The following is a 22319-nucleotide window of genomic DNA, read 5'->3' on the forward strand; positions in this document are numbered from 1 at the left end:
AAAAACGACAACAATTTTTTGTTGTGAAAATGGTTTTTCTGTCCTATTTTCAGGTATGTCAGCTGAACTTTTACCATCTGCCTGCAGACATTGCCTCTCTCACATTCTTGGGTGACTATAATTATGTCACTGTAGAAAAATAAATAGCTTTGTCACTTTTTGTAGTTACAGGGTTCCACCATATTCATCTTTCCAAGTAAATTCACAGGGATATTTTGCCTCCAAAAAGCAGTTTGCAGACACGTCCATGCCCCCTGCTGTCCCTCAACACTTCCCCTCCACAATGCAGAATCACCAGAGGCTGGTGTTGCTTCTTGAGGGATAAATGTGGCTATTTCAGGTGAAACGGCCAAAAACCATGGAAAAGGAGATAAACACATCCAGTGGGAGACCTTCCATTAGCCTTGATGGTGTGTGAGGTATCACAGGTTGGTGAGCAGCTCCTGTGTGAAGCCCTTTGGCTGATTAGTGCCTGTGAACTCAGTGCTGATTCCACCTAAAGACTGCAAAGGAACTTCAGGGAAAACAGTGTTTTCCTTTTTGATCAGCTGCATCTCTGGCAATATAATGAGCACAATTACCCTTCCTTGACTATGCAGCATCATTCTGTTAATTGGTGATGATGTTTTCAAGCTTATTAAAACCAGGCAATGTATTCACAAATGTTTAATCAGAAATTTCTGGTAACATTTAGAATAATATCTTTGGTCTTTTCCAACATTTGCCTTGTTTTCTTTGGTTTTTTTACAAACAGACATCAAAATCCAAGAAAGTCTGTTTAGTGTCCTGAAGTTTTCCTGCTTTGAAACATGAAGGAACTTACATTTTATATTAGTGCTTGTTAAATAACCATGTTTGTTATCTGAGGCTCAAATCTGCAAACTTCTCCATACCTGAGGATGCTTTTGGAAATTAATTCTCCATCAAGGTACCAACAGAGGTTCAATTCCAATTACAGTGGTAGATGCAGCAGCAGGAGGAGAAATATCACAGTTGCTACAGACTATTTGTGGATTATTGTGCTTTTAAAGGGAAAAAAACCCTCACCAACAAGATTTTTTATCCTCAATTTTCAATCCAAGCAGAAGTTTAGAGACACCAAACAGATGAAAAGAAGAACTTACTGGAACAATGCAGATCAATGTGAGAGGTAATGGTCTCATCCAACCTGCTGCCAGATGCCTTGCCTTGAATGCATAAAGGAGCTGCTGCTCTACAGTCCTGCTGTTCATTAGTGCTTGGAACAAGAGGGTCTGAGGACACCTTGCCTACCAGGACTACAGGAAATTCAATTTCCACTTGGTCTGTGGGGTGCTGGAATTGCCCATCCCCATTACCCATAGAAGCATGGGAGGTGTAAATAGCCTGAAAAACTCTTGCAACCCAGAATCATTGTTACATTTAGTTCATAAAGTCAGAGCAGCTCTTTGCTGGTGCTGCCAACAACTCCCAACCACTGACTGTGTGGTGGGACATAGGAACACTTCAGCTGTGCCTTCTCCTAATGCATAAGATGGCCAGGAATCTCCTTCAGAGCTCAGTGGTTTTTGGGAGGAGTGTGTCCATGCTCAGCCTTTCTACCCATTTGTTGCCCACAAGATCCATAGTTTACCTTTAAATGGATAGCTGACTCCAGAATAACTACCCCAAAGACTAAAAGCAGAATTCTGGACTGATTTTCAACAAAACATTGGTAAGTGTTTCTGATTTTGTTCAGAAAATATTGCTGCCTTTGCTTAGGCAAGTTGATAAGGGATACGAGACACAAATACCAGCACAAAAATGATTAATTTCACTTGATCGGTTTTCCTCGGCTTTATCACTTGATTAAATTCGAAGAGATTTTGGTGGGTGTTTTCTTCTTGCTCTGAACTGTTTGACCTGGCAACCCACGAGCTTTGCCCATTCCTCCTCAAAAAGCTGAAAGACCATTCATAGAACTGTACAGTCCTAGCATGGTTTGAGTTTAAAGGAACCATAAAGACCATCTGGTTCCAAAGTTCCAACCCCCCTGCCATGGGCAGGGACACCTTCCCCTAGGCTTAGGTTGCCCAAAACCCAATCCTAACTAAGTTGCTGCAGCCTTGCTGAATGGGGTATTTTGTCCCATGTGGTTTGAATCCTCCTGATCTGGAGAGATCTTTGCCATCCTGAGCACTTCCAAATCCCTCTGGTTTTGGGGGAAGATGGAGGTGTTCATCTGTCAGCAGCACAGAGCCTATAAGCACAAGCTTGAGAGTGATAATCATGAAACTGAACATGGTCTTGATCGCAAGTGTAAGGGGGGAGCTAAACATAGTTTCCCCTAATCTCTTGGGATCTGGGAATTTATCTCTCTCCTTAATTGAATGAATGGGAAATTAGATAAAACTTTGCAGAGTAAATCTTTTAGCAAATGTGATACCCAAGTAGAAAATTTTCAGCAGACTCTACATTTTCACAGCTGCTCCTTTGTTTTGTGGAAGTGTATTTTGAATGTAAGTCCTGCTTACATTGCATGCCTATTAATTCTATTGTACATATTAAATGTCCTCTTTGTAGGGTGTAAAACCAGAAGGGAGACTAAAAACAAATAGCATGTGTTTAAAATGTTTTATGGAAGATGGCACCAATATTTTCTGAGCGCCTCCATGAGTCCAAGGCACTGCTCTCTGGTAACACTGTTACTGCTCAAGGCCAAAACTGGAACCTAAAATTAAGTAGGAAATAATGGAAGAGAGAGAATTTGCTGCTTAGCTTTGCAAGAGACAAAAAACCCCCAAACCCTAACATATAGAAAAGACACAAAAAATTGTTGCTTGCTTCTCTACCAGCCTACTTGCATCTAGGACAATTTAAGTCTGATTTGCTGTCAATTGTCAAGAAGTACATTATATTTTTCTCTTATTTCAGCAATTCCTGTAAATCATTAAGAGCAGCATCAGTGTCGTGTGTTATCACCCACAGAAATGTGGTTATCACCCACTGGCTGTGAGAGGCACTGAGAGGTACCTCAGCTCCCCTTTTGTAACAGAGTTCTGGGCACTGGTCTGCAGAGATTTATTCTCTTACAGATTTGTGTTTTACTTGGTGGACTTTAAACTGGCAGAGGGGAGGTTTTGATAAGATGTTAGGAAGAAATTCTTCCCTGTGAGGTGAGTGCGGCCCTGGCACAGGGTGCCCAGAGAAGCTGTGGCTGCCCCTGGATCCCTGGAAGTGTCCAAGGCCAGGTTGGATGGGGCTTGGAGCAACCTGGGATAGTGGAAGGTGTCCCTGCCCGTGGCAGGGGGCTGGAAACAGGTGGTCTTGAAGCTCCCTTCCAACCCAAACCATTCTGGGATTCTATGATTCCATAACTTTGTGAAACAGGTTTGCAGGAACCTCTTCATAGAAGCCACCCTGAGGTGTTCCTTATCAGGGGGCTTTCCACGTGGAGCTGGATGTGCTCCCATCCCAGGAAGGACCCACAGCAGGGGTGGGTTCATGAGCTGCTCTGTGGTGGGATTGCTTTTGGGCTGATCCCAGGTTGTTTTCACACCCTCTTTCATGACAGGACACGCAATTGCACTTCCAGCCTTGATCCAGAGCAGGGGCCATGTTATGGGAGCTTCAAGTTATGCCATGAATGGCATGGACCAGCCCCACCAGAAGACAAAAACACTGGGGTGTTAAAAAAGCATGATAATCCAGCTGTTCTAGAGACAATGTCTTGATATTTGTGATATTTAAAACCTCTGGCAGCGACCTGGCCAAGAGAAAGCAGACATGGCCAAGGTATCCCACATCTTCTAGTCATTCCTGCCTGTCCTAAGGGAACCAAAGCAGCTGCCAAAATTTAGGGCATCTGTCAGGTTATTTAATTCTGTGCTAGAAAGACTGCCTAATACACAGAAGGTTGTGAAAAATCCCCTGTTCTGCTTGGCAATGTGCTTTCTTTGGCTTCAGCTGTGGCTCCAGGTCTTCTCTTGCCCCAAGAAATGGTGGAATTTGTCCATTGTCACTGCCACAGCCGGAAAATACCAAACAAGAGAGACAGACCCAGCAAGGAAGAGGATGGACATAGCAAGGGTGCAGGGAACTGGGCTGAGGAGAAGAGGCACTGTACCAGTCAGGGGAGATGCAGAACTTACCACCTGCTACCACAGAAGTAATTAAATTGCACTCCAGAAATGGATAGTCCATCTCCAAGTGAGGCAAAACTGATCTCGTACAGATCAGTTCCAACCTGGAGAGTTATTACATCTCTCCATTTCTAATTACGCTGTTACCCAGTATGATGCCAACTCCAAAGGCAGAACCTGTGTCACTAAAGAACCTTTTCTTTGTGGAAACAATGATTAGAGGAATCAATTATTTCTCATGAGAAATTTTGGAAATAATTCCCTTTTCTATCTGATGCGCCTATCTTTATTTGACCATAAAAAAGGGGAAGAACTTTTAGAACTAAAACTGAGGGGCTTTTTGTTTCTAGGATAAATATTCCATTTGAGATACATCTTTAATAAAACTTTTACCCAAGAATGGCAATTTTAAAAGGAAAGAAATACTGTAGGGGTTTTCCATACATAGCTGTAAAGTATCAAAAGAAACAGAAGCACGAACAAAAATTTTGTATCTGTCCAAAAAGCTGGATTTTGTTTTTCATAGACACATTTTGATTAAGAAGCTGAAACAGGCACTTGACTTCCACACTGTCCACCTCTTCAAGAGATCTCTCTCTCCAAGACTTTGGTCAATGCACACCTGCTCAGGTGGAACAATGCTGCTGTGACAGTGACATCTACACCAGCGAAGGTCACACACCCATCAGAGCAGGCTGGTTATAGCAGGTGGAATCCCCTGCACAGCTGGCCAGGACTATGAATCCTCCAGGATTTATAAATCCCAATCAAAGTGGTCCCTTGAGCAAGTGCACCTTGATTAGGCATCTCTAAGCATCAGCTCCCCCTCCTCACAGATGCCAGCAGCAGAGATGTGTGTTCATGGCTGGAGCTGCAGTCACCAACTCAGTGAGTGACTTGTTGCACGTGGGGTGTCTGTGATCACCTCTCTGGCCTCACAGACAGGTCCATAGTGGTGGTTTCTACTCATGAACCTGCTGCAGTTTGATGGGCCTTTGCCTGTCCGGTGAGCTGTGTTGAGGGTAAGAGACGAGTAAAGTGCAGATGATTTTGGGGTGACTGAGTGCACATCAGAGATGTTTTGCTCCACGTCAGGACAAAGGCTCTGGGCTTTGGTCTTGACTCGAGTCAAATGTCAGCAGGAGAAACCCCAAATTTAAAGCCTCATGTTTAAAACAGACATTTCCAAACACGTCACCACTGCAGTGTCTGTTCATTTATTCATTCAAAAGCGCTGTTTGGCCCTGGTTTGTGCTGGGACAGGGATGAGGGAATGCAGGGTGAGCCTCTCTGCCACATCCCTGCAGTAGGACCTGGGCAGGTATCTCTGGACCATGGTCTTCAAAGGCAACACCTCTGCAGCTGCAGAAGGGACAGTGGTGACTGCCCCATTCCACCCAGAGCTCCAGCTCTCCATCACACCCCCTGCTCCTCAGCTGATTGGTGAGTGAAGCCTACACAACCCATTTTGAGAATTTCCTACCCCTCTCTCACCATGCCACGAGCCCAGGTCCCACCACCAGCTTGAATGGCCAGCAGGAAGCTCCTGTCCGGGTGGCCCTCGCGGGGAGAAGGGTGCCTCGCACCTCCTTGTCCCCTCTGCGTTCCCAGCAGCAATTAGAGGGTGGTGTTGCACTGGTGCAGGCAGGGCGAGGACGTGTTGGTGGCTCGGTGGCGTCAGGCGGTGACGAGGTGTTTCTGCCAAGCGCTGGGCGCTGTGATTCCTCGCTGCCCGCCTTGCCACCGAGGGCAGCGTTCCGCCTGGCATTGTTCTGCTCCCGAATCTCCGTCATGTGCTCTTTGCCATCCAGATTCGCAGTCGTGACCATCCAGCGCTTCGATGGTTATTCTGCGTCGTTCGGTCAGTGCGCGGGGGGGGGGGGGGGGGGGGGGGAGGAGGAGGGCAGCTCTTTCCTGCCCCCTCCCCTTCTCTTCCCTTCAGTGTGGTGGCAAAACAGGCTGGATACAAGGAGCCAATCACAAAATCGCTGCTGGGAGGAAAGGAGGGAGGGAAAAAAACCCCAAACCCAGAGAGTAACCCATGCAGCTGTGTTTTATTGACTGGATGTGGATGTGTCCCTCTCCCAACAAAGCCCTGGAAGGGTTCGGGGTGCCACCCCCGGCTCCGCTCCCCAAGCGATGCTCGCACAGTCCTGCCCCACCCCGCGCACAAAAAACTTTTGCTGTCGTATCACAGGACACGATAATCTCCCGTATCCCGTGCCGGTAACCCAGAAGCCGCCTCCCCCTGATATTTTACATATTTCCTAAATTCGTTTGCAAGGGGGCAGGAGAGGAGATAACGGCGGTGAGTTGAGCCGAGTGGGAACTGCTGACTGACAAAGTGTGTAGTGCAGTACGGGTGCTTTCTGCCTCTCTAATTATCCTTTTCCTTCTTGACTCCAGTATCACATGTAGCCATGTGTAGAATCATAAAATAATTATGCAGTGTACAAGCTTTCTGGGAGCATGTACCACTGTTTTCCTAATTCTTTATCGCTCCCATTGATCGTGGCGTGTGTGCATTGATCCAAGTCGGCCATCTGGTTGGGGAAGATAAGCGTGCGAGTGTCTTTGCATTGCACTGTCACTCAGGGAGGGGGGTACATTTTGGCTGTAGGGAATTACAGGGGCAGGATTAGCCCTCTTCCTAGGAGTAAACTGAATTTTAAATGCAGTGTTGCAGCTGCATGGACCATGTTGCTAACTTCTGGTTTTGCCCACAGACTGGGTGCATTTATTATTATTGTTATTATTATCATTACTATTATCATTACTATTATTATTATTATTATTATTATTATTATTATTATTATTATTATTATTATTATTACCATCACCTCTTCCTTGCTTTCTGTCTTTGGAGATAGAGATATGCTTGTATTAAATGGAGGGGAGAGAAGGGAAAAGCGGGAATGCCCTTCCCTGCACACCCTGGACTTGTGAGTGGCTGCTGTGTTACAGGATTTCGAAATGGCAAAACCAGCTTTTAAATGCAGGCGAGAACCTGAGGGATTGAATGCATTTGGCAATAAGATTCATTGGTCCAAAAGAAAAAAAAAAAAAAAAAAAAAAAAGAAAAAAAAAGGATGAAGTTATCAGCCTATGACAGGAAATTAGAGAGTGGATATTAATCAGCTCTCTTAACTTGGGCTAATCAAGACAAATAACCCTAATCACACATTATCGGGATGTGTATGTTTAATAGTTGCAACAAAACAATGGAGTTTGGGGTTGGTTTTTTTTTTAATATTTATTTATTTATTTATTTATTTATTTTCTTGCCTGCCAGCCTTCCCCCTAACAATGGGCACATCCTGCAGTGGCTTGAACTTGGCTGCAATATTTTCTGTTGACGGCCGTGGTGCGTGTGCACGCTCACACCCCTGGTCGTCCTTTTGTCAAAATGTGGTGGTGGCCATTGTTGTCTCATATTCTGCAAATGTATGGAAAGTGCCTCAAAAGCCTTTCCTCTAAAATTGAACAATTCTGTCAAAAAAGATTAGTTCTATTTTGTCTGCTGCTTGCTGACTATTCATGAATGTAAAGAGAGAGGGCTTGGGTGTCATACTAAGTTGCTAAGGTGGCTGGCTTTCGGCTATTGACTTGAGGATACCAAACCAGAGCCTACAAAAGAGCAGCCAGAAGGAGAGGAGAGAACTGGTCTGCCATGTGTTTCGGCTATACCTTCTTTAGCTGCCCATTTATTCCTTTTGTTGCCACAACTTTTATTGTCATACAGTTGAAAAAAATGTTAGACACAGGCTTCAGGCTGCACCAAGCAGAAAAAGGGATTAGCATATCACTAGGATCATCTTACACTGAACCAAATTCTTTTCAGGATGTATAATTAGTGAATACAGTCTCCCCCCTTCTCTCTCTCTCTTTTTTTTTTTTTTCTTTTTTTTTTTGAGGGCATGGGGGGAGCCTATGGATAAGAAAAATTAGTTCAGATCTCTGGGTAGGAAACAGGAAGAACGGATGGAAAAGAAAAAGTTCCCTAGTTTCAGGGAGGATTTTATAAAGGTTATTTCATCATTTTAGCCTTCTACATCAAGAAGCCTTTTGCATATTCACAAAATGTCTGGAAGTTGTTTGTTAAGAAAAAAAATGGTGGGTTTTTTTTTACAATAATGTGAACAATCACCTTCCCCAAAGGGAGGCCAGGAGGAGAGAAATTGATTCCAGAGGCGGGCCCAGACCTGAGCAGCTGGAGGTGGGCAGTGCTCCTGTGGCCCTCTCCCCGACGAGGGCTCAGCAGAAGATGCGATCCTGCAGGATGCATTACTTCTTTCCTCCTCACGGATGCTCCCAGCTCCCTTCTGCCATCTGGGAAGCACACACTGCTCTGTGTACTGCAACAAAAAAATGCTGTGTCTCCCAATGCTTGGATGTGTATGAGTCAGTCCCAGAACTGAAGTGTGATACGTGGTAGAGGCATTTTTAAAACAGGATGGCAGAATGAATGGTCTATTTTTTATAACTAGAGGCCATTTACAGTGATGACAGAAACAGGCATGAATCAAACAGCTGGACTGTGGGTTTAGGGTGTTCCTTGCCTGTGCAGGAAGCTCCCAAATGGGGCTGGTATTGATGGAACACACGTAGCCTTTGCTGGTTCTCCGGACAATTCAACTCACGGATAACTTGGCCCTGAAAATCTTTGATTCAAATCACGTTTGCACCGGGGTGTGCTTGCAAAATACACCTCTGCCCTGCTCTCGCTGGGGTGGAGGTGTGGTTCTGCAGGAAGAGGAAGGTGAAGAGGAAGCTTTTGGCTTGGTGCACCCTTAGCAAAGCTCCCATGTGCATCCCGGTCCATGCTGCCTCCAAAACTCAGCTGCACCTTTCCCCCTGACAGATCCGGGTGTTTGCTGCTCCCATCAGAGCAAAAATTCGAGAGGAGAATTACCCTGGGAAGGAAACAGAGCTTCTTTTTCAGCTGAACGGCTGGTAATTTCTCTGCGTTTAATCACGCCGCACATTTGACATCATTGCCTTTTCAAACTGTTCAAACCAATTGTTCCACCAAACGAGCAATTGGACGTGAATATTCAGAAGCTGCTCTGGGGTGCTCGGCGGTAATTGGTCACATCACTCACATGGTCTCGTTCCCTTTTTGATGAGAAGAGGGTAGAAATTTGCTTCACGCGGATACTTAAACACCCACACATAAAAATCTCATTTAGCACAACTGTTGTTTGTTGGTCTTGGTTTTGTTTGGGTTTTTTTTGTTTTGTTTTGTTTTTTTTTCCTGGGGGTTACCACAGCGGCGAGAATGCTCACTATTGGAGGGCAAAGGAGGGGAGCAAATGAAAGGAGAAGTCAATTAAAATGGTGAACGCAGATGCTGAAAAGTGTTTCTCTCTTCGCCTAGTGCGGTCCCCACTGTTGGTGGGGTGTGATTTTGGCTGGGGGTTGGAACGAGATGATCTTTAAGGTCCCTCCTAACCCGATCCATCCAATGCTTCTATGATTCTGTGACAGAATATTTTGTGGCCAGGTAACAGGGATGAGGTTTAAGTTTAGGAGGAGGTCGCGATTGCAGCAGCACCAGTGTTTTCAGGCACCCAGAGCTCATACTGGGAGGTGGTTGTGGCAAACCTGGTGTGAGGTTCAGGAGACCGATCATGGAGAGTGACCTGGGTAATTCATACATCATGGGGCTAAGAAAAGACATTTCACAGCCATGAAATATTTGAGGAGAAATTACCTGAGCCATTTAGGAAAATTATGCTGGTTATTTTAAAGCTGGGTCACACATATTAGGTGGTCATCTGTTGTCCATGTGGATCTCCTTGATTTCAGAGAGGACTTTTGGTGAGGGATGCCTGTGGAGAGGAGCATCAGGTAAAGGAATTGTGTCAGGCTCTGTGACTTGTGATATTCTTCACATTGACACTGAACAGAGAGTGACATAATGAACAGGGGTGACTTGAAAGCTGTTGGTTCTTTTTACAGTGTAAAATAGAAATGTCAGTGTTTGTCATGCTGAAAAAAATTACTCCTGATGGCCACTTTTATTAATAAGGAGGGGATAACCCAGAATGGCTGGAGGAATCCAGGGGTGTTTTAGAGACTGATTAAGGTTCACTATGAGGCAGCATCTTACTCAACTCACATGTTCTCCTTCCTTCTCCTTCCAATAAAACCTGACTGATGCAGGAGAAAGAGTAAATAAAAATCAGACAACATTAAGAACAGGAACAGTAAATATTGGGATGTTTGCAATCTACCTCCTGTAATTTTGCAATCACGTTAAAAATGCACTTCATTTGCAGATGACCTAATTTGCCCATACCTGGGCTGGGCTCCTTGGTAGCAGCTAAAAAAAAGCACATTTCAGCATTCCAGCAGTCACCTTGGGGCATTTGGTCGGGGCTGGGGCTGGATATCCATCCTCAGTGCCAGGTCTGCCTGTGGGTATGTCTCCCTGAAGCCTGCAGGATATTTTTTTGTGTAAAAACAAATGCTGTTTAATAAGTATTCCGTGTGCATTTTGTCATTAGCCTGATGCTGTAGAGCCACGCGGACCCAACCTTGATTTATAAAGCTGTTAAAATGTTTGACCTTGTTTAAATAAAAGCCTCAAGGTTAATTACAACAAGCATTCCAGATACATTCTCTCTGTTCTGGTGGCCCTGATGATTTAGAGGAGGAAAGGCTAATAAATGCTCATCTTTTAAAAGTGACTGCAGTGCAAAAGTGCAAGAGTTTGCTTTTCTGCCATTTTCGTGTTTTACCACACTTTGATATGTGATATATTGGGTGATGATTAGTTGCCTCTTCCTCAGGAGCACTAGAAATGTGATATTTTTACTTAAAGTATGATAAGAAGCATGTGAGAATGGAAAAAAAAAAAAGGTTGTTGGGAATAAAGAGTTTGAGCTTTACTCCTGCATAGGATGTATCCATAATGAGGTAAACAAAGGCATTGTGGTTTTCTTTTTTTTTTCTTATTGCACAGAAAACAAATTTCACAAAATAAAAACCAATTTAAGTTTCTTTTAAAAGAACTGGGAAATATTGAGGAAAGTTAATTGAAGCACATTCAAATTACAATAAACACATAGAGGCACAATTATCTTCTTTTGACTAGTGTGTGGCTTAGAGATGTTTTTATCTTTTGTTTATTGCACTATTAAAAATATGGAGAGGCATCAAGAAAGGGTAGATAGCCGCCATATGGACTTACATATTTTCCCTATTTATATTTAAATAACTATCCATGAGAAATTATGCACAAATCGTGCAATAATTCCCAACTGAAATGACTGTTTAGAAAATAAAAATTCTGAGGCACAATATTCTTTTCATATTAAATTGCCCATTTTCTGTACACCGTGTATGTTTGTACAATAACAAAAAAAAAAAAAAAAAAAAAAAAAAGCTGCATTACAGCCCAATACAATTTGCTCACAATGCTAATGAAGACGGATAGAGGACATTGTAATATACTGGAGTAATTCATGAGCAGTGTGGGAAAACAAGACAAACACGCTCAGAAAGCCAGGGCATAATTTTTTGTTCCCATTTCCAAGAGTGAATGGTGGTAATTTTAATAACCTGCTGCTCTGACAGATTTAATGACGCCGATTAACTTTCATTGCTTGATTCAGGCCACGCTCAAGTTTGGGGTGAACGTTTGGGCTTGCAAAGTTTGAGTGGATGGTTTTTGGCAACGCAAAAGGAGCTCCTAACACCCCATAGAGAACTTGGCTGAAAACCCCACGCTCGCAATGCCACCTTGTCCCTGAAGAGGTGAGTTTTGAGCCCATCTCTGTCTCACTTTGCAGCAGAGAACCTTGTCTGTGGACAGAGGGTACTCTGGTACCCACCAAAGGCCCCTGGAACACCCAGATGCTTTAATTCTGGCTTCACTTGCAGGCAGGAACACGATGTGATGACTCTGATTGCACATTCTGATTAGCCAGGACTAAGCCACGAATGCCGAGATCATTTTCACTTCTGATAAAACCCAGAAGAAGAAATACTTTTCCAGCAAAACATCCAGCTTCAATCTATGCATGCCCCCAAAAAAGGAAAACTGTGGCATCTTTTGAATTTCTAAAAGGGGGATGAAAGCTTCCCAATTAGATGGTATATCCTTGCATGCTCAATACAAGTCAAATTTTTCTTGTCTGTCTGTCTCTCTGATAATTCTAATAAATTAAATTTCATGGTTCATTCAACATCTCTACTGTACACCCTGAAATCAGTAACTTATAAATGTCTTGCTAAGCCAGATGTGACAGCTGTGCCTCCTCATTTTGGCCAGCCTAGCACAGGGTAGCACAGGGGCTCCTGTCCCTCCACACTCCAGGGGCCTCCTCCCCATCAGGATATCCTGAACAGGGTCTTGAAAAATCAAGTCTTGCAAAGTGATTTACCGTGGACATTTTATTTGTATACACAAGTGTGTGTGTGTGTATTTATGTGCATGTATGGGGGAATGCCCTGCTGTGGCTTTAGGAGGGTGATTTATTTATTTCTTTTAGAAGAAACTCTCCCAAGAAATGTTCAGGTCTGTCAGAAATAAGCAAAACGATTCAGAGTCTTTGATCTGAGTTTTATGGCTTGTTCCCTTTTAAAATTTCATTAGATCCCCTCTTTGATGCTGCTGTGTAGATCGAAAGGCTTGGTTGCTGCATACACTCCACTTTGTTACCAAGGGGTATTTCTGGTTGGTATTTTGGGACTTATAAGGGCTCTGCAGTATGTTAAAAATAGAGAAAAGAGCTTTCAGCCCAGTAAAAAGTGAACTTCATGGAGTGCTGCTGTCACACTCTCCTGGCAAAATACATCCCAGTGGTCCTGGTGCTGCTGATAAAGGTCTCTGCTCCATGCTAAACTCTGAGTTTTCATCCTTTCCTTGTGCTTCCAACTCTCATTCATATAATTCATGCCCAGCCTCTCCATCTGTTCACGTCAGCTTGAGTGTGGAGTCAGGGGAAAGCTGGAGCTGTAGTTAAATGCTTGTATGAGGGGCTGAAAGGTGGGATAGTGGCACACACGAGGAGCTGGGGTGTGTTTTTGTGCCACCAGCCACCAGCACACCCAGCAGCTACCTCCTCAGACAGGTGTGGGTGTTTGGAACCACGTCACTCAGAATTGTACAGAAGAATCTATGGAAAAATCAATTTCTGTTCTCACCCCTAGAGCTTGGTACTGGCAGCACCAGAGTTGTTCCCAATTGCCATCTGTAAAAAAAAGCCTCACAAACCTTTCCTCCCCCATTTAATTTGCAGTTGGCAATCATGTCACTGTAACCATGAGGATCTAAAGATGTAAATGAAACAAGTCTGGCATTAAGGAATAACATGGTTTAATGGGCTGACTGATACCTTTTGATTTAAAAAAATTTCCATGAAGCACTGTAGCATTTATTTAAAAACTGAAAGGACAGAAAAATTTGACCACAAGCCTTCTTATTTTTACTTTTTTTAAAAAATAAGTCTATTTTATATTACTGTTTTTTTCTTTTCTCTTATCTTCATTTCATTTCATTTCACTTATATTCCAACAAAACACAGAATCTTGTCTGCTACAGAACTAATTAACTGGGAAGAAACGTGTTTTGGTGGCTTTGGACCAATCTGTACCAAGGCTGGGGCAATGAATTGTCAAAGTGTTGCTCAGAAGCCACCATACCAAAATAACCTCGTGTTCTCACCTGCCCTTAATGGCAATGAATGTCAGAGGTGGAGGAGGGAAATGAGGGCATTCCAGAGCTGTGGAATGATGAAGAGCTCTCCATGCTGGTGCCTAACATTGCATTCCAGGCACAACCAACTCTCTCCCACTCCTTCTTTTTTTTCCCTTCCTTCCCTCTCATTCCCTGATAATGATGATGGGGACTCCTCATGGCAGCGGCGGATGCAACACGGTTTGAATGCAGCCTGAACAAATCAAAGTATGGGATATCTGGATGTGCAGTTAGAGCATTCCTTACCTGCCCTGATCCTCATTCCTCTCTTCCCCTCCTGTTCTTTGGTTTGTCCTTGGAAGAAACCAGAAAAATGCCTGGAAGGCAGATGGTGTTGACATTGTTGAGTTTCCAGAGTTATATTTTCCAAACGCATCCAGGGAAGTTTGAAAAACTCTTTTGGGGTGCAGCCATCTGCCATCACTCTGACTGTGGTTCTTTCCCCAGGGAAAGGGGATAACCTCAGGTGCCATTCAGGCAGTGGGTTTCAAAGTGACTTCCTTTGGCGCTGCCCAGTAGAGCTTCTCACTGGGAAACATGGGTGAGAAGCCCCACCATCCTTACCCTCATACCCATACCTGTTGCCAGGGTTTAAGCTTTATGGATTTTATCTAGCCCTTTATTATTTGGAAATTACCATTTATTTCCCCTCCCCGCCATAAATTTTCTCTCTTCCACAGAAACAGAGTCATAGAATGGTTTGGATTGGAAGACATCTTAAAGTTCCAATCCCTCTTCAATGGGGATTGATAGGCAAGGACCTGGGCACAGCATTCCCTGAGCACAATTAAATCCAGGAATCTGCCCTGCAGGACACAGAGCGTGGCGTTGTCCTGTGTTTGGCCAGTGGTGAGCAGAGGGCGGCCCTGGCCTCCAAGGCAGACAACATAAATAAATAATAGGAAGCCCTGGAATGAGTCATTTGTGGGCAGCACACCTGCAACACCCGTCCCACAGCTGTAGGGCTGGAAAGGCAAATAAAACAGCTGTAACTCAAGCCTGGAGGGTGCTGGGGATTCGGGGGAGGGAAGCCAGGCTTTCAAATCGCTGTAACCCAAGGAAGAAAATCATCAGCCTCTATGCCTTTCACAGCATCTGATGACAAAATGGTTTGTGGCTTAGCCATTGTTTAAAGGCCATTCCTCAAATTCCGTGTTTACTGTCAGCAGGGTGAGTTGTGGACTCTGTGACTTTAGCTGTTAATGGGCCTAAACACTTCTGCCAACAGATTAAGCTCTGCTGAAACGTTAAGAAAATTGGCCCAAACAGAGATACGGAGGATTCTTGTTTAGTTGTTGTTTCATTTGCATGAGAATCATTGTCTGCAGACAATGGCACCTCCCTATCACCCCAAGTGTGGGCAATTGGGTGAAACTCATTCAATTTCTGTTAAACGGCAGAAATTGTTTGTTTATTTGTTTCTAGAGGAAAAGAAAAAAATGCTCATTTTCAACTTCAAGGAGGAGTAGATCAGAAGTGAAATCCAACCCCCAAGTGCCACCAGCTAGTGATGGGAGCTAACAAGATGGGATGACCCAAAAGAAAAGAATTGTGAGAACTCACAATTAAGTTCTGAGTGTGCTTGAAACAATTACTGTCAGTGGAAGAGGAGGAATAAGCAAAATTAGTCTACTTGGGGAAGGTGAAGAGCAAGTTTCTTTCTAAAAAAGTGAGATGTGGTTTTGCTATTATTTGTGCTGCTGAAGTTCCCAGGTGATTCATATCCTGGTGTTGTTTCCATTTAAATGCTGTCCCAACAGGTACTGCTAGTACCTGCACTTCCCCCAGGTTCAGTGTTCAGAAGAGGGTTAATTTGATGCTCAGGTGACATGTATTTTTTTCCTATTTTCCCCTCTGTTGTTAAAAATAATGGCCTGGATTATTTGAATTGTAGCAGCACCTGGAGTTATCAGCCAAGGCTGCAGCCCCCTGGGAGGAGCACTGACCAGGAAAATGGGGAGCTGGTTCTCCAGGGAGCTCCTGGCTCTCAGACAAGGGGAGTCACAGGGATGGAGAGTGAGCACTGGAGGCCACCTCAGGACCGGGGCACAGGCAGAGAGAGCCCAGGCACATCTGTGACCCAGGTGAGTGTGTTTGGCCAGGGGTGACTGTGTGCTCAGGACCACCCCGTGCTGGTGCAAGGAAGGATGGAGCAGCCCAGCACCTTGGGAGCTGTTTTCTGCCCTTATTGCTGATTAGTGACATGGGATTTAATCCCAGCACCATTCGACATTTCCTTTCCTAAGGAGATCCTGCTGTTTTCTTTATTATTATATATATTTTTTTGTTGTTGTTCTTCTAGCCCTGATACTTTTGGCCATCACTGCTGTTCCTGGCAGTTACCTGTGGCTGCTTTAAATGCCACCGGATGCGAGGGGATGTTTACATCTCCCCAATTACATTGTCTTTGAACGGTTCTAAACTTGACTTTGATTAAACACGCTAATAACAAGAGAGGCTCCGTTTTTTTTCTTTTTTTTTTTTTCTTTTTTTATGAATGTCACTTGCTTGAGTTGAAAAGACATGCTCTTAATACTCGCTTTTCATCTAAATCAAGAAAGCAACACTAAGCAAAAAAGTATTTAACTGTAGCATATAGGATTGTAAAGATGGTAATCAGGGACACTGGTAATTGAAGCTTTTGGGGGAGAACCTTTCTTCTGAATCCTTCAGTCTGTTTAATAGGATAAAATTAGCTTGAGTGGCTTGGTGTTTGAAGAGGTTATGATATAATTGGAGCTGCCTCCTGGGTTTGCTGCTGGACAAGGCCATCAGGTGGAGACATGGGAGGGCATGGGAACCTCTGAAGTAGAAGACTCAGCTTCTGCCATACTAATTAGCCTAAATTAGCTATGCCAGTTTTCTGCTTGCTTTTGAATTTCCCTGATAATGCTTTTATCGGGAGGGTAAGAAAAGGAATATGAAAACACGCACAAAGTTCACTGCGGAATGGCAGAAACGGTGGCAACTGCCGGCGTAAGGCTCAGGCTTATTGCTGCAAGCTTCAAAAAAGAAAAAAAGTCAGGGGGGAAAAAAAAAGACTGAATAGCATTAGGAAATAACAAATGGATATCAAGTACAACCCCTAGGGATTTAGAAAGTACTACGGCTTGCGCTCTCGAACACGAAAGTTTACAAAACATCTGTAAGAAATTGATTATCTTGAGGATTATACACACATTATTTTGAGGGCAGCCTCCTCCCCCCAAACCCCAGCTTTGCTCTTGAGTGTTTAACCCAAGGTGAAGGAGGCGGTTCTCCTCCGGGCAGAACCAGCTCCGGCACCTCCGCTCGTGCTCCATCATCCGCAAGGCCCAGGAGAGGCTATTTGTGCTTTGTGAGCTGCTGCCATTTTTTAATTTTCACTTCCGACCCCAATTAATCAACTTTAACCATGCAAAGAGATTTGTGGCACATTCAGTGTAGCTTGCATAAATCTGTTTTGATTGAAAATGTGCGAATGGGAAAGAAAAGAAGGAGGCGTTTGTTATGTTTTCTTTCTGTCCTGGGTGGATAGGGATGGATTCTTTTGCCAGCAGATGAAGCGAGTCAGGAGAGGGCTTCTTCAAAGGCATGTTAGAATGCATTTTCACAGAAAAAAATAGCTCCATCCCTGAGGAAGAGTGGAGACTGTGGGGAGATACAGTTTTTTCCTTCCCGATTAGTACCAGCCTTGGTGTGGGGACAGGTGTTTGGGGACAGGTATTTGGGGCCACAATTGTCCATGTCTCTCATTGCACATTCAGATATTAGAAACTGCAGGAACAAGCCTCACATCAGCAATCTGCTCTCCTAGCAGGGTCCACTGGCTCCAGGAGGCCTCCTGTCACTGGAGGAGAGGGCAGAATGAGGTTCTGCAAGATCTGCTGGACACCCTCTGAGGGTGTCATGGTTCAGGATCTCTCAGGCAGGAATGTTATGTTTCCCATGAGCCATTCTTCCACCCCGTGCCCTTTCTCCCCACCAGGCTGTCCCAGGAATGTTTTGTAAAGACTTGTGTGAAATTAGGAGAGGATTTCAAGGTCATTTAAAGAGCAGAGTTTGCAAGGCTTACCCAAACCTTGGTTTGCTCATGGTTTTCCACTGTATCCCCTGGGTCACATCCAAGGTTTTTAAACAAAATTGTGTCAACTCCATAGTTAGAGGAGTATAATGGGGAAGGGAGTTGATCTGAGGGACTGTGATGCACAAGGAGTGACTTGTGCTCCATAGGACCATTTCTAGTAAAACTGGACTTGTTTAAACACATTCTGCATCTCAGCACAAGAAAACCAACCTGAAGGCACTGTGCTGTTACTATTCATCACTGTCTGCTTTCCATGGAAAATCAATAGGGATATCAGGGTTTAAAAACTCAGCTAAGCTATTTTATTGTATTTTATCTCATTCTTTCTGGAGAGACAACTGGCTGAGCTCACATTTCTAACAACTGCTTGAGAATGAGTTTGGAAGACCCAGTAAAATGAATTTCCTTCACTGTCTCCTCCATTTCCATGTACAGGGAAATTGCTCTTTGGGTCCCCTCTTAGCTGGGGTGTACCTGGTCCTCAGTGGAAAATACAGTTCAGATTCTGGTTTTTCGGGCAATGAATCTGTCAGGGAAAGAGAATGATTCTTGACTTTTCCTCTCCAGGCTCCCACACTCCCGCAACACTTCTCCAGGCTTTTTATCAGGTGCAAACACCTGAGGCCCACAAGCCTTTCAGCTCTGGCACACACGTTTTACGTGTTCACTCGAGTGTCTGCACACAGACAAGTGTTGGAGCAGCTTCATCTCCCACCCCTGTGGGCCCCAAGGCAGCACCCTGGGTAGTACCTGCTCAGCTGCTCCACGTGTTATTGGGGGTTGGAGCCTGCAAATGCTTCTTCACAGGAGCAGCATCACTCTTGTGACCAAGTCCTCCCGACACAGACCTTGCAGAGATGGGTTTTTATCACTCCACTCAGTCTCTTTACATTCACAGGGTTTTCTTTTGCACGGCTTGTTGGCTCATCCAGCTGCAGAATAATGACAGTGAAATTGTTTTTAAAACCTCCTCAGTCCAAAACCTGGATTTTTAAGCTTGCTGTTCTAAATTCTGCAAGGAAAGTATTCTCTTCTTGAAAAGGGTAACAGCCAGATTAGATTTTTGAGAGCTGAGGGGAATCATTCTTAATTAGAGAAAAAAGAACCAGGAAATCTTCCTGGGTTTTTTTCTGTCAGACTTTCCTCTTTGGAACACTATCCTCATTTGATAGAAATGTTTAACTGGTAGGAACCATGAGGCAAACTCCTGAATGACAGAGAGCTGAAGAAGGCACCATAAGCTGTTGTCCTTGAAACCAGTGGTGATTTTCCCCTTGACATCGCAGGGCACATTATCCAGCATAGCCCAGCTCCAGACAGTTTTATTCTGCAGCCAGCAGCGATTCCTACTCAGAAAAGACAGAACTGTTCCCCAGAGGAGCTGTGCAGCATGGAGAAAACCTTGTACACGTTAAAGGCTGAACCACAGCCCCACCAGAGCCAGCATGAAGCCTCGCAGTGGTCCCAGCAAAGCAGAATTCCATCATCAGTGACCAGACTGACCACACTGATGCAAATCTAGAGAAAATGTGGTTGAGTAAATCAGCTCTGACCCAGCCTTGAACCTATTTGAGCAGAGGGGGCTTTGCTCAGTTCATGGCACAAAAGTATTTATCCCTTCAGTCCTTCTCTGCTCTTGCTGTTGTACCCAGGAGAGAAAAGAGCTTCAGAGCATGAAGCAGCTTTTTGGGAGAGCTCCCTTCTGTGTGGGCAGGGCCTCCAGCTCCCCTGATAACAGAGAGGCATTCCTGCTGTGCTTCCTGCTTGTCCTTGCCATGACTCCTTCAAGCCAGATCTGCTCCTGTTCAGGCCACATGACACACAATAAAGCAAGAATGATTTCAGCAGTTTTTGCTGACCCTTGAGCAGAACCCAAAATATCCCACAGGTCTGATAAATGGGTCACCTGGCTGATGTCTGATCTGCAAGCAGTGTACCTTTGGCTGGGATGTCCTAGGAGCACGATGATGTGAAGTCAGGACTTTTGGGGGGAAGAAAGAGAGAAAGAGAAAAGAAAGAAAGAAAATTTAAAAAAAACAAGGATGGAAAGAAAAAAATCAAGGTATTACTGGCTAAAGACACAAGCGCTGATTGGTAGGGAGTGTTTGAACCCATCCTCAAGGCCACACCACAGCTGCAGAAGGGCAGGAGAGACGGAGCTCTGTTCCATGGGCACAGCAGGAGGAGAATCCCCAGGTCCCATTCCTCCATTCTCCCAACAACCCAAAAGACAAAGCCATACGAGGCTGTTTCCACCACAAGGGGCTTTCTGGCTTGTGCCTCCATCTCTCTGCACACCCAAGACCTGTGAGAGACAGAGGTAATGCGTGACCCTGCTGCAGATGTGCTTCCTTCTCCCTTCCAGGAGTAAGGACCTTCAACCCCAGTGTGCTGAGCCTGTTGGATAGGTGGGGGGAAAAAAATCCCCTCTGCTTAAACCAATTCCCTCAAGTCTCTGAGGAGCAGCAAACAGCAGCAGCCCCAAAGGGTGTGTGGGATCCAAGAAGCTTTCAGCTCAGCACAGCACGAGGGGGGGCTGGCTCAGCAACGAGAGTCCCTCCTTGGCTCCATCAGGCAATACAGCAAACAAGTCATGTCTCTTAGAAGAGGAAAAATCTATTTCAGAGCTCTCTCTTTTTTCTGTGTGGGTGCTTATCTCTGGTCACTGCTGTTCACCATGTAGAGAAGTCTCTGTGGCATGCATTTCTGAGAGGGCAAACTGTCTAAAATTAGCTGTTAGTTTAAAATAAGAGACTGTGCAGTTCTCCAGGGAGGGGCATTCATCCTCCAAAGGAAACTGTCAAGGATTGTTCAGGATTACTCTCCAGCTGTTCAGGACTGCTGCATTCTTTTAAATTATAATGTCAACATGTCGCAAATAATATGGAATGACAATGTCTAATTTCTGTCCTGTGAGGAATGAAAAGGAAGGGAAATTGCTAGCATACTAGATACACACCAGATTTGAAAGACCAGGTAACCTTTCTAGGTGGCTGTAGGAGAATAATTAGCCAAAACATTAATGCAAATGTAATTTTCTAGCTAACCTCTGAAATCTAGAGGCGTTATATTAAGCATTCCAGGCTAATGCTCTCCAGAATAGTTTGTGTTATCTCTGGGGCCAAGGGATGTAGCAACTCCTCCACTGGTTGGATTCTTTATGTTGAGTAGCTGGAGGTTTATTTCCCAAAAGTGCTTGCTACCAGCACTGCTGGCTTTGAGGGAGGAATTTCAATGCCAAGTTGCATGAATTGCATATGTGGAAGTGTCCAAGCCCAGGTTGGACAGGGCTTGGAGCAACCTGGGGTAGTGGAAGGTGTCCCTGCCCATGGCAGGGGGTTGGAATAAGCTGAGCTTCAAGGTCCCTTCCAACCCAATCCATTCCATGATTCCATGAATGTGGAAGAGGTCATAGTTATTACTGACCTTCACACCCATGAGCAGCCCACTGTGAATTTATCCCCTCAAGAAACATGAAATATTTACAGACTATGTGAGAACACAGGAAGTAATGAGGTTATTGCCGTTCATGGGCAGCTTGCATCACGTACATACATATTCCATCTAAATTTTAATACAGACCACCAAGAGGAGGGAGGTTTTTAACAGATTTTACCCGGCTTTTTAAGTAGTTGTAGCTCTGAGGACTGAAGCAGACGCCCAGTCTGGGTTATAAGGTGAATTTCTGGGACTCAGCTGAAGAACAGGCAATTCATGAAGTTGTGGTAACATTCCTTCAATCAGATACCCACATCCAGAGCTTAAACATTCTCTCAAGCTCTCAGGATGGCTGCCTATAAAATATAAACAATGCAATATGAGCAAGAAGTGTCCCAAGATACACATTTTAATGCTCACATTCTGTGCAGTGCTGTATATTTTTCACGTTTAGTTAAAGAAATAAATGAAACAGAAAGAATCCAACATGTTTTGCATTCCCTTGCAACAGGAAGCTGCTTTGATAAAACCTACAAATGATCCATATTGATATTAACTTCTTCTATTTTTTTTTTTTTTTTGTAAACTTAATTTGAATTTAGAAAGTCTCTAAATGATAATTGAATCACAAGTCTGGATTAGGATTCTAGCAGCAACACTTGACTTGGTCAAAATCACTGTTATGAAGAGATGCAATTTTTACACAGTACTTCACATTGATTAAGTAATGTGCGAAAATGGAAAAAAAGCATTCGAATCTTAATCATAGTAATTTGCATGAAATAAAAGTCTCTGTCAAGGGAATGCACATTATAATAACTCCTGGGTGTTTTGGTTGCATCAGTGAGCAAAGAAGTTGCGTGCATTTTTTTTCTTGTCCTGATATGCGAGAATTTCCTCTATTTTTAGTGTACCTTCGATTATGTGAGAATTTAGAAATATGGTTTTGTAGTCAGTGAGAGACTGTGAGACAAACAGGTATTTTAAGAGCAGCCAGGGTTCCCAGCTG

The 22319-nt window shown here is 44.2% G+C and overlaps 1 long non-coding RNA gene across 2 annotated transcripts; it reads left to right on the forward strand.

Annotated features, from left to right (window-relative positions):
* The first annotated feature begins 1375 nt into the window (after window positions 1-1375).
* LOC138110926 (uncharacterized) lies at window positions 1376-12246 on the forward strand. Of its 2 annotated transcripts, none has more exons than XR_011151159.1 (3): window positions 1376-1693; window positions 11720-11861; window positions 11988-12246. It is a non-coding gene; the product is annotated as an uncharacterized lncRNA (long non-coding RNA). The 2 variants fall into 2 exon arrangements; XR_011151158.1 differs by lacking the exon at window positions 1376-1693 and adding an exon at window positions 6086-6408.
* Window positions 12247-22319: the final 10073 nt, after the last annotated feature.

This window comes from Aphelocoma coerulescens, chromosome 5 (genome assembly GCF_041296385.1).
Source record: "Aphelocoma coerulescens isolate FSJ_1873_10779 chromosome 5, UR_Acoe_1.0, whole genome shotgun sequence".
In the NCBI taxonomy this organism is placed as follows: domain Eukaryota; kingdom Metazoa; phylum Chordata; class Aves; order Passeriformes; family Corvidae; genus Aphelocoma; species Aphelocoma coerulescens.